This window comes from Lathyrus oleraceus, chromosome 3 (assembly GCF_024323335.1).
Source record: "Lathyrus oleraceus cultivar Zhongwan6 chromosome 3, CAAS_Psat_ZW6_1.0, whole genome shotgun sequence".
NCBI lineage: Eukaryota > Viridiplantae > Streptophyta > Magnoliopsida > Fabales > Fabaceae > Lathyrus > Lathyrus oleraceus.
The window spans coordinates 465,692,535-465,703,260 of NC_066581.1; the positions used below are offsets into that span (position 1 = coordinate 465,692,535).

Consider the following 10,726-nt stretch of genomic DNA (forward strand, 5'->3'; position numbering starts at 1 on the left):
GAATGAAGAATGATTGGTTAATAAATAGGGTAACTCGCGAAGAAACTGGGTTCTCCTGCCTACGTACCCTCATTGCGAAATGAGGAAATTAGAGCTTTCGTAGTTCAGCCCACTGGGCTGAAAAGAAAGTGATGGAGGCAAAAGATATGAAGGATCTAGATTGAAGTGATTTGAATGGAATGGAGTAAGAGAGTGAAGTGATAAGAGACTTGACGGTCGATTGATAGGAATCATACTAAAGTCTATGAATAAGGGTGAACGCTTTGAATATTTGGGGCATACACCCCATACACAAAGTCGCTCTAGACAAGGGTAGGAGAGACTCCCTCTCATCATTCCTTATTACTTAAGACTTGAAACACATGATACTTTTCTTGACTGACAAGTTGTTGGTGAAGAACCTTTGTCGTTGACCCTTGTGTTGATATTGAACTTCCATGAAGAAGACTTGGTAGTTTAATCGGTTCGTATTGTACTAAAGTCTATGAATAAGGGAGAACGCTTTGAATATTTGGAGCATATGCCCCATACACAAATTCTCTCTAGATAATGGTAGGAGAGACTCCCTCTCATCATTCCTTATTACTTAAGGCTCGTTTCGTACAATTGGAATCGTATTTACCAAGTGTTGACCTTTGATTTGTCTTGTATAATCCACTGCTTGGTGTGACTGAGGATGCCTTGATTGAAGATCTTGAGTTGAGGCCTTGAGCTCCACAGCGTGAAAGAAAAGTCCTACTAAGTGACCAAGGTGGTCACTCAATTAGATAGTGGGATTATATAAGTTGAAAGGATTTAATTAATCAAAATTGCTTTTGATCAATTTAATCGAGGGGTTTGTTTAGTTTTGAGGGGAACTAGTTTTTGGATCTAATTGAAGTTAGTAATTGTTAGAACTAACCTACGGGATCATGCATTAGAAATTGGTTGAATATCCTAAGGGAGCATGTCAAAGTACGAATTAAATGTCTATGTCATAATGCTAAGGGGGCATGTTATACCAAAAATAAGCCCACAAGGGCAAAATGGTCAATTGCAAAATATATCAAAGTTGATGGTCTAAAGTTGGTCCTAACCTACTGTTGAAAAATGATGTAGTTCTAAATTCAACCAAGAGTCTAATTAGAGTTTAATCCAATTCCTAACTAAAATCCTAATTAAAAGTCCTAATTGAATTCTAAGGGAAATTCTAGTATGCTAATCAAATCCTAATTAAAATTCTAAAATATGAATTAATCCTAATTAAAATTCTAACTAAAATTCTAAAATCTAGATTAATCCTAAAATTCTAACAATGTGAATTAGTCATAATTACATCTAATTAAGCTAACGTTCTAATCCACCAAACACTAACCAAGAATTAAGGCCTAATTAATCTCATTGGATTATCCTAATTAACCTCTAAACACGATTAACAAAATAAAGGTCAAGAATTAAAAATAGCAAAGAAAGAGGGGTGCATGCCTGGATTTGGGGTGTGCACAACCAAAGAAATTCAATGGTTCAGCCAATGGGCCTTAGGCCCATAATCTCTTCACCAAAATCCAAAATGGACTGGACCTGGAGGTGTGGCGCTGCAGAGAGAGGGTATGTGGATAAAGAGCACGACTTGGGCCTGAAACCCCTTGGACAAAGGCCTAAGCTTTGTGGTTCCAAGTAGAAGCCGGGTCTGAACCGTAACCGGAAAAACCCAAGCCAAAGCAGCAGGAACACGCGAGACCCTTCCTTTCACGGCGCAAATCTTCGATCCCCCGCGAGCTCCTCTTCCTCCACTGATTTCCACCGGTCCAACGGCGAACAAGGAGCAACGTGAGCTCAGATCGGGAGTTCCAAACTGAGTTCGTCAATGGCGACTGGTTTCGATGCATCGACAGACAAAGATGAACGATGAAGGTGGATCAAGTTTACGGAATTCTTCACCTCTTCATCCTAACGTTGAGATTCGTACAGGAAGTTCGCTCAAGAATTAGAATTCCATAACTCCAATCGATCTCGTGTAACCAACATGTAAGCGTTGCGACCCGTGTGGAATTCGAACTTGGAATTCTAAACAAAGAACCACTTATCTGGATCGGATCCGCGTGTAGATCATAGCGCCCGAACCAAATTTCTGGCGCAAAGCGTTCTTCATGTCCCTCTCGACCCAATGGTTTGGAGTTCGGTTTCGACCTGTCTCGCAACAAACGGCAAACTGTCGAAGCGTGCCTTCTGTTGGTGATGACGAAAGTAACATGAAGATGGTTGATTGTTCTTCAATGAATGGAAATTATCAAATTCGCGCAACCGACCAAAAATTTGTGTTCATCCTGATGATGGTGAGCAACCGTGATGAACACGTGTATGTCATGAACTACTGCTGCATTCCTTGTTGTCGTGTGTGTTTCCATCTTCTTCATTGTTGGGTTTCGATTGAATTAATTGAAGTTTGTTTTCGGGTTGTTATGCAGGTTCTGTGGGGTATTGAAGGAGGTTGCAGGCTCTTGAGGAACCTTGCTGCCGTTTGCACAGAGTAGTTCTTGAAGTCTCGTCCAATTTGTTGCAAGGTAAACCGAAAACTGCAGAATTGATGTTTTACGGTTAAACCCAAAGCAAAGAGTGATTCCCAGGTTCTATGCCGGAAGCAAGTTGTGGTGAATTAAACTCCGAGAGGATGGTTGAAGCTTGAAGAAAATGGAGGCTGGAGCTTGAAGGTTTTGTTTGAAGAATGAAGATTGATGATTTTGAAGAGAAAGATGGAGGGTGAAGAAGAAGATTGAAGAATGAAGGTTGAAGAATTTGAAGAAGTGATTGAAGGTCCTTGAATTGAGGAAGCAGACAGGTATTTATACCAATTGCACACTTAAAGTTAGTTAGGATTCTGTTAGGAATGTTTTTACGGTTGGAAAATTATGTTTTTCTGTTAGGCGTTTGTTAAATGTGTGAAAATCTGTTAGTGAGTTAGTTGTTAACTGAAATGACTATCTGTTAGTTGTTAAATTCACCTTATGCTGAATTCTGTTATGGGAAATATTTGGTTAGTTTGTTACTTCTGTTAGAAAGTTGGTTAGTTGTTAAATCTGTTGGGCGGTTAGAGGGTGTGTTAGAGTAGTGTTAGCGTGTCCAACTTTGGTTATTGTTTAAAGCATATGGATGTGACTTAAATGATTAATGCTAGTAATTATGTGACAATTATGTGACAATTATGTGACGCTCTTTTGGTTGCGATTAAACTAACGATCCGCTCCCTTTTTTTTTGCAGTTTTATTGATGTTGTCCATGAACCGTACCCGGATATAGTTAGTAGTGGTAAGGGAAAACTATTTGAAACTGACCCCAATTATTCCCGTGTTGATGAGGTTAAATAATAGATGGCTAGGTTCTTATCATCGACTTTGAAATGTCCTGTTGAAGCTTGTTGTTGAAAACAAAAGTAATTGAATTCTCCTATAGCTTATGCAGGGTGGTGCAATAATCTTGCTACTGGAAAATGCTGGCAGGATGCATATCGGCACCGTCCATTGCGGGTGAGTACCGGTTAGGAAAACTTACTGTTAGGTTCTTGGAATATTACCTCTAAATGCGGGTTTGATGGGTTGCTTATAGGTTTTTTTTTAGTGAAGGTTCAAATAACAGTTGCAGGTTCTGTTATGTTTAGATGTATGCTTGTTAGAACATGTATACCTATTCACATGCACCTTGAATTTTGATAAGATTGAATGCTAAATGATGCATTTGGCTCATTTTGAATGCAGGGTAGATTATGTAGGACTCTCACCGGTACGGTATCGAAGGTAATTCATGAGAACTCAATGGACCCTACCTTAATTGGCTTGGAGTGTTGTGAGTTGTGAATAGCGTTGCGTAGGAATTGAAAGTGTAGGGTTTTTCATATAAGCTTGTAATTACCGACTACAACTGGACTTTATTTCCAGGATATGGAATTGATTCACTAGCTAAAAGTCCAGACTATGCATCCAGTGGAGAGAGGCTAAGGAAGTTGAGCAAATTCAAGGCCAAACAACGACCTATAGAAAATGCCGGTGTGGTACTTGAAACACCGCCTTTGGTGGCAGTCCAAAATCTTGCTATATTATACATGCTAAGAAGCTGGAGGAATCGTCTGCAGATGCAGGCAACATTTTGCCTTTGTCCACCAAAATTCCTGACAAATCGGCTCTAGAAGGCAGTGAGGCTCGGTATCATCGGTAGAGGATGGTTGCGTGTCTGAATTTCAGCATTCATGTCATGCGCGCCAAGTCGGGATTCACTCATTGAAAGCAGGGCAGGTATCAAAATTGGCCATGTTTCTTCCACTGCATCAATACATGCCTCTTCTGAATTAGGAAGCATAAATGAACTTGGGTTGAACTTTGAATCCATCCTCCTTTGGAATTTTGTGTAATCCTTCCTGCAAGTGGAAAAGATGGATTAAAAGGAAACGTGCCACTCCACCTTTACCGTCCAACGTACGATTTGTACAAACATGTCATTATGTTTTGGTGTTATATGGAAATGATTATGGGATTGGATTGTAATTGGAGATGTTAATTATATGTACGTATTTATTTTGTAGAATAATGTTTGTGGGTTTATGAATCGGATGTTTGGGTGAATGCCACGGTTGAAATGTTTCGGTTAATATGTTTGGCGATGTAGTTTGGAGAATTTCGAATGGATTTGAATGGATATTGGTTTACCAACATGGTTTATGGATAGTTGGTTTCAAATGGATATTTGTTGGTTTGGTTTAATATGGATTGGATTGTGACACAAAAAGGGATAAAATGAAAGGGTTAATTGAAAGAATAAATGAGCCCAATGAACGGATTTGGTCCATTTATATAATCAAGTAAAAAAAAGAAATTCTAATAATAAAAGAAATGTCAAAATTAATCTTGAATTTCTAAATAAATTTGAATTTCCAAATTAAATTGAACTGTCAAGGTTAACTTGAATTTTCAAATAAACATGAATTGTCAAAATTAATTTGAAACAATGAGCAAACGATTATGGACACTTATGTTGAATGCAATGATCAAGTATGGTTCCATATTCAAACAATATCGAATCCAAACCCAAACACATGATGACACAATCGGAATCAGAGACTATTACAATGTGCGCCATGATGGGTGAGTGAACTTGACTGAAAACAGACCATGGTCGAAGGAAATGAATGGAAGTATGAATGTACTAATGAATCAACGCAACAAGACATATGGAGTTAAGAATCAAATGGATAATCTGGGGCTCCATGTGGATTGGACTCCAAAATCTAAACTCGGAGGCCTCGAGTGTCTATCACCTAAGATTTTGATCAATCACCAATCCAAAAAGCCTACCAAGCAAGGCATCTGAACAACAATTATCCCTGATTAGGGTTCCAGATTGCACCCACAACTCCTCAAACATCATTTCATGGGCCCACAGTTAGGGTTTAGAAGCCCAGTCAAATGCACGGAGGCTAAACAACAAGATCCTTCAAGATCGAGAATTAGGGTTGCAACCCGCACGATGAACAATACCAAAATCTTCAATTCGAACCTGCTTCGTTAACCAAAAACATTGGATCTATGATGTTCGTTAGTTACTGTTAACCATGAATGAATGATGAACATGAATGAGACATGAACGAGGTTAGAATCACGGGTTAGGTAAAAAGCAAAAATGGGGGGGCAAATTTTGGGGTACTACAGATATGACCTAAAAATATCCACCATTGTGCCTTGGAAATCAAGAAATCACAAAATCCCATTTTTAGGTCATGTTGGTTGGTTACATTTTGGCAAGAATGGCCTATGGAAAGTTCCAAAGACCATAACTTTCTCATTTCACAAGATTTTTGTATTCCACTTCGATAAAAATTTCCTAATTAAGTCCCTCTTCAACTTTGTTTCAAGGTCCAAGACCTAACTCATTGAGGAAGGACTTCAATTTCGCTATTGGCTAAGCTGGTCCACCATGCCTACCATGCCCATAAAACCTGACCAAGACCACTACTTTAGCACATTGCCATTTCCAAACCACAAGTCCTTTTTATCTGGTTCTTTTTGCATTCAATCAAGGACATGGAAAGGAACAAATGGCATAAGTTTGAGACAAAATGCACAAGCCAGATCCATTTGGCCATGGTTCAAGCATGGAGTTTCATCCTGATGGGCAAACCAGACCAAGCCAAAGCGATTTTGCATTTCCATTCACCAAGTCCTCAAACCAATCCAATATTATCCCAATGGTCCCCAAACATGTTGCATATGGTATTGTGGTGTAGTAGGAAGTCAACTTGGTAGCAAAAACTCCTCACAAAGCAAAACCCGACCCCATGTGCAAAAGCAGAATTTTCCCAAATTTGCAAAAAGTGAAATCCATAGCAGGCCAAACCAAGTCCTTTGTTTGTTCCAAATCAATGCAAGGGACTAAGACAAAGTGGTTTGAGGTTCAAGCAAGGTCAAAACACAGCCATTTCATGTTTCCCCAAGTCCATCCAAAGAATGCTTCGAGCCATTCCATGTTCTGAAGCAAAACCTCATTCGCTTTCCTCCAATCCATCCAGACACCTTCCCTATAAATAGAGGAAGGTGTCCTCTTCATTCTCCAAGATTGAAAAGCCACAAAACCCCTGCTGAACATTCGAGTTCAAACTTCAAAAATATAGTTTTCATTTCTGATTTTCAGACCATTGTAATCCCAAACGACCATCCATAAACCTTCACTAACCTCCATTAAAACTTTCCAAAGCCCTAGCTCATCCTCCTTAAGCCTCACCTAAGTTGAGCTATACCATCATAACTCACTCTGAGATCGATTTCGACCAGGGAGTTCCCTTCACCCTCAACTCTGAAAGAAGTTTCCATTCACTTAGAATTTTCCTTCTAATCATTAATCCTAAACTTGTAGCTTTGATTAGTCAATATTCAGAGTTTAATTTTTAAACTACGTCAACTATGTTCATCTGAATCATGGTGAAATACTCCATACTCAGAGCTAATCAATGGCTCGTGAGTGTGGAAGATGCTTTGTTTTTTTATCATACAAGATATATCCATGCTTGAATATGATTGAAAACAGTTTTTTTTAGTTTGATTTTGAGTTGTCTCGAGGAAGAAGATGATCGTTGGCGCGCACATTCAAATTCAAAAACAAGTGTTATCATGTTCTGATTGGCCCTTCTGCGTGCACATCCCATTTTCACTTTGATTTTAATATTTATTTGTTTCGGTGTGTTTGTTAACACCACCGAGCGCTTAGCCCAGTGGGAGAGGTGGTTGATCCCCCATGACCCCAAGGTTAGGGGGTTAAACCCCCAGCATGTGCATCCCATTGGTTTTATTTTTCACTTCACTTGCTTTATTTATTTATTTTACCATTTATTTCCATTTTCATTTTATTTTTTTACCCTAATTATTTTTATTATTCTAAAAAAATGTTCAACATAAACCCTTATTATTTTTTTCTCTAGTATTTAATTTTGTCTTATTTCAAGTCATTTGAATAATTTTTGATGGACTTGTTAAGTCTTGAATCCACGGGCTAACAAAATCTACTTTGGTCATGATGTTGGTTGGTTTAGGGTTGATTGAACCTTCCATACTTCAAACCTACTAATGGATGATCAAGTGTTCATCCATGGTACTTTGAAGCATGGATAGGTTTCCCCTATTTCAACCAACTTGTGTCATTTAACTTGTAGATGAAGCCTTGCTTACATTTGCTAACTTGTGATTTCATCTGATACATTGTCATTTCTTTTGGTTATACTAAGCCACTAACCTCTTATACTTACTATTTAATATCATACACTAACTCTTATTGTTTTGTTAATATTATACCTTGATCTTATAACTTGCTAACTTAATAACTTAATCAATCATTAACCTTCCAACATTGAGTTTTGCATAGTCTTTCTTTTGTCAATTTATTGATAGATGTACTTGGGGTTGTACAACTTTCATTGGTACAAATCTATGGTAAGTTGATCCATTGATCATCTTCCATACTCTGCATTAGTGATAAGTTATCCCCCGATGCGCCATATTTTCAATCTATTGGCCTGAGGATAGATAATCCTTAAGTGTTAGTCCATTGTTCATAATACCATACTTAACTTAACTTTACTAACTTTGATTATCCCTAACCTTTTGTTATTGTTATTATCATTGTTACTTTGTCCTTTACTTTTATTTCATTTACATTCAAATACTCATCATCATCATCATTGTATAAACTTCATCATGCATGTTTATTATTTGTCTTTACTTTATTGTTATCATTACATTTACAAAAACAACAAAAATATGATAAAATGATAAGACCAAAAACATTTATTTCCACTTAATTAATTTGGACTTAGAGGATCTCATCCTAGGACCTTTGCTTGGAGGCTTTTTCCATTATCTTTGTGATACTCTGTGAACTTTGAGTTTCATCTATACTTACATATTGCTCGTAAGAATGACATCATGTCACCACCTTAGGGAGGGCATGTTTGTAAGACCATTATCCTTTGTTTAGCTTAGGTCACTTTTGCACACACAAGGCTTTCTCTTGGGATACCTTACAATGAGACTCTTTATTTTCTTGTTGGTTACTTTGCATTCATGTTGCATTACCCAATTCCATAATCAAATAAACGAACTATTGATTCAATGTCAAGCGGAATTTTCATAATCAAATTTAAAACACAATAAAACTACGATTAGTATTGTCACCACGAGCCTTAAGTGGTGGAGAATGAGTAAGAATGGAGCATTCCTACCCTTACTCTGATTATTTATGACGCAAGACGATTGGCTTGTTGTCTAGTATTTTCATCTCTACTCATATACTTTAGTGCAATCTAATCACAAGTTCTTTTCATAAACCCTTATTCAAGGTAAAAACGACACAACCCATCAAACCTTATTTTTGTGCCTTCGGGCACCACTTCGAAAACCCTTTTCTCAAAGGTAAAATCAACCAACACACAAACATTTTATACTCTAAACTAAGGAGCTCTGATTCCTCATCCCCAATGAGTGATACGTAGGCACAAGGGAGACAATCCTTGGAGAGCACAATAATAAAAAACCTATAGTCACATCACTCTCTATACACACCTTTTACACATTCTTTTAAAAATAAAACAATAATCGTGATAAATACCCATATGAGTAAGAAACACAAATGGTTCCCATGGATTACCATGGATGTGATGAGTGCTAATACTTTCCCCTTGTGTAACCAACTTATGAACCCAAGTCTCGGTTGCGATACTGATTCCTTATTCTTTTTTTTCCCGAGGGTTTTATTGACTATTTCCCGTCTCCTCTCCCATAGAGGAAATCCAAATAAAATTCGGTGGAGACTCTTATGTTTTGACTTCTCTCTTCTCCTTTGATTGAGGAGGCATCCTTTAGTTCAGTCTCGATTTCTTTATCGCGTGAAATCCTGGTAGTGACAAGGTTGTTAGGTTCTCATATATCTTTCAACTAACTTCACTTCTCGTTCACAAATTTTATCGAACACTTGGCGTTTGAAATTTGTTTGAATAATTCTCCATGGCACCAAAGCTTGCAAGAACAAGGGTGATTCCAAGGGCAAAGGTAAGGCTACCACATCCCCTACAGTTCCGGAAACTCCATTTTCATTGGTTTCATCTAGGTGTGTTTAGGAATTGGAAGAGAAACACCAATATCGTCTTGTTATGAAGCAATATGTTTGGAAACCTGTTGTTATTGGACGTTTGGATATTCCAATGGTTGTTTGTCTTGTTGAAAATCAACAAATAAACTACTTCTTAATGCTTTGACATGACTACAATGAATATCTCATTCGTGTGTTCTACTTTGGGTTGCATGATAGACGTGTCTCATCCTTCAAGTTCATGATATGTAATACAATTTATGTTTTTACTGATGATATTTGGAAGTCACTATTTGGAATTATTATTGTTGGTGTTGATGTTAAGCCGTTGGTGACAGATACCAACCTTCATCATGAATTTAAGTGGAACATTCATTTGAATGATTTGATTAGAGCTCCCTGTTCCGATGATTTCCATGATCTTATAACAACTGGTCAGTTTTAGATGGTTCCTAGGATTTTTCTTTGGTTTGTTTCTGATGTGTTCCGCCCAAAGAATGATGGGTTTTCAAGGATTGGAAATGCTGAAATTCACCTTGTCTACATTCTTCTGAACAAGATTAGGATAAATTGGGCAAATTACTTTGTGCCCCAGATGTTCTACATCAAAGATTACAACAAAGGAACTTATTTCAATTATGTTTCTGTGATTTCCAAAATATTGAATTATATCATCATAGGGATGCCAAAACTTCAGTAAAAATCTCTGGGTATGGCTCAAGAGTTCTTCCAATGCACTTTAACCAACATGGGATACTTTTAGGATGAAAACAAACGGGTGTATTACTCCCGTGTGGTTAAGAATAGTAGGAAAATATATGATTTCGATGATCCTTCTGAGCTTGTTGATGCAGCTGTTGATAAACATGTGGTTGATGATCAACCTATTGGTGCTTCTCATGGTGTTCCTCAAGGTGATGCGTTTATGCAACATATTGATCATTAGGATGGTCAAGGTAACAAGTTTAGTGTTGAATATGGTGATCAGTATTCCATTATCTCTATGCTTCAAAACATGCAGTTGAAGCAAGATGAGAGTTATGACAACACAAGACACTAACTTTGAGGCCTTTGCCTCTTATATGACTGAAAGCCTTGTCTCTATGCGCAATGGGATGGATGATAA

The 10,726-nt window shown here is 37.7% G+C and overlaps 1 long non-coding RNA gene across 2 annotated transcripts; it reads left to right on the top strand.

Annotated features, from left to right (window-relative positions):
- The first annotated feature begins 1,670 nt into the window (after positions 1 to 1,670).
- Positions 1,671 to 4,692, top strand: LOC127128195 (uncharacterized). Of its 2 annotated transcripts, none has more exons than XR_007805758.1 (6): positions 1,671 to 2,338; positions 2,448 to 2,818; positions 3,239 to 3,285; positions 3,430 to 3,503; positions 3,732 to 3,770; positions 3,912 to 4,692. It is a non-coding gene; the product is annotated as an uncharacterized LOC127128195 (long non-coding RNA). The 2 variants fall into 2 exon arrangements; XR_007805757.1 differs by having other exon boundaries at positions 1,674 to 2,315.
- The last annotated feature ends 6,034 nt before the right edge of the window (positions 4,693 to 10,726 follow it).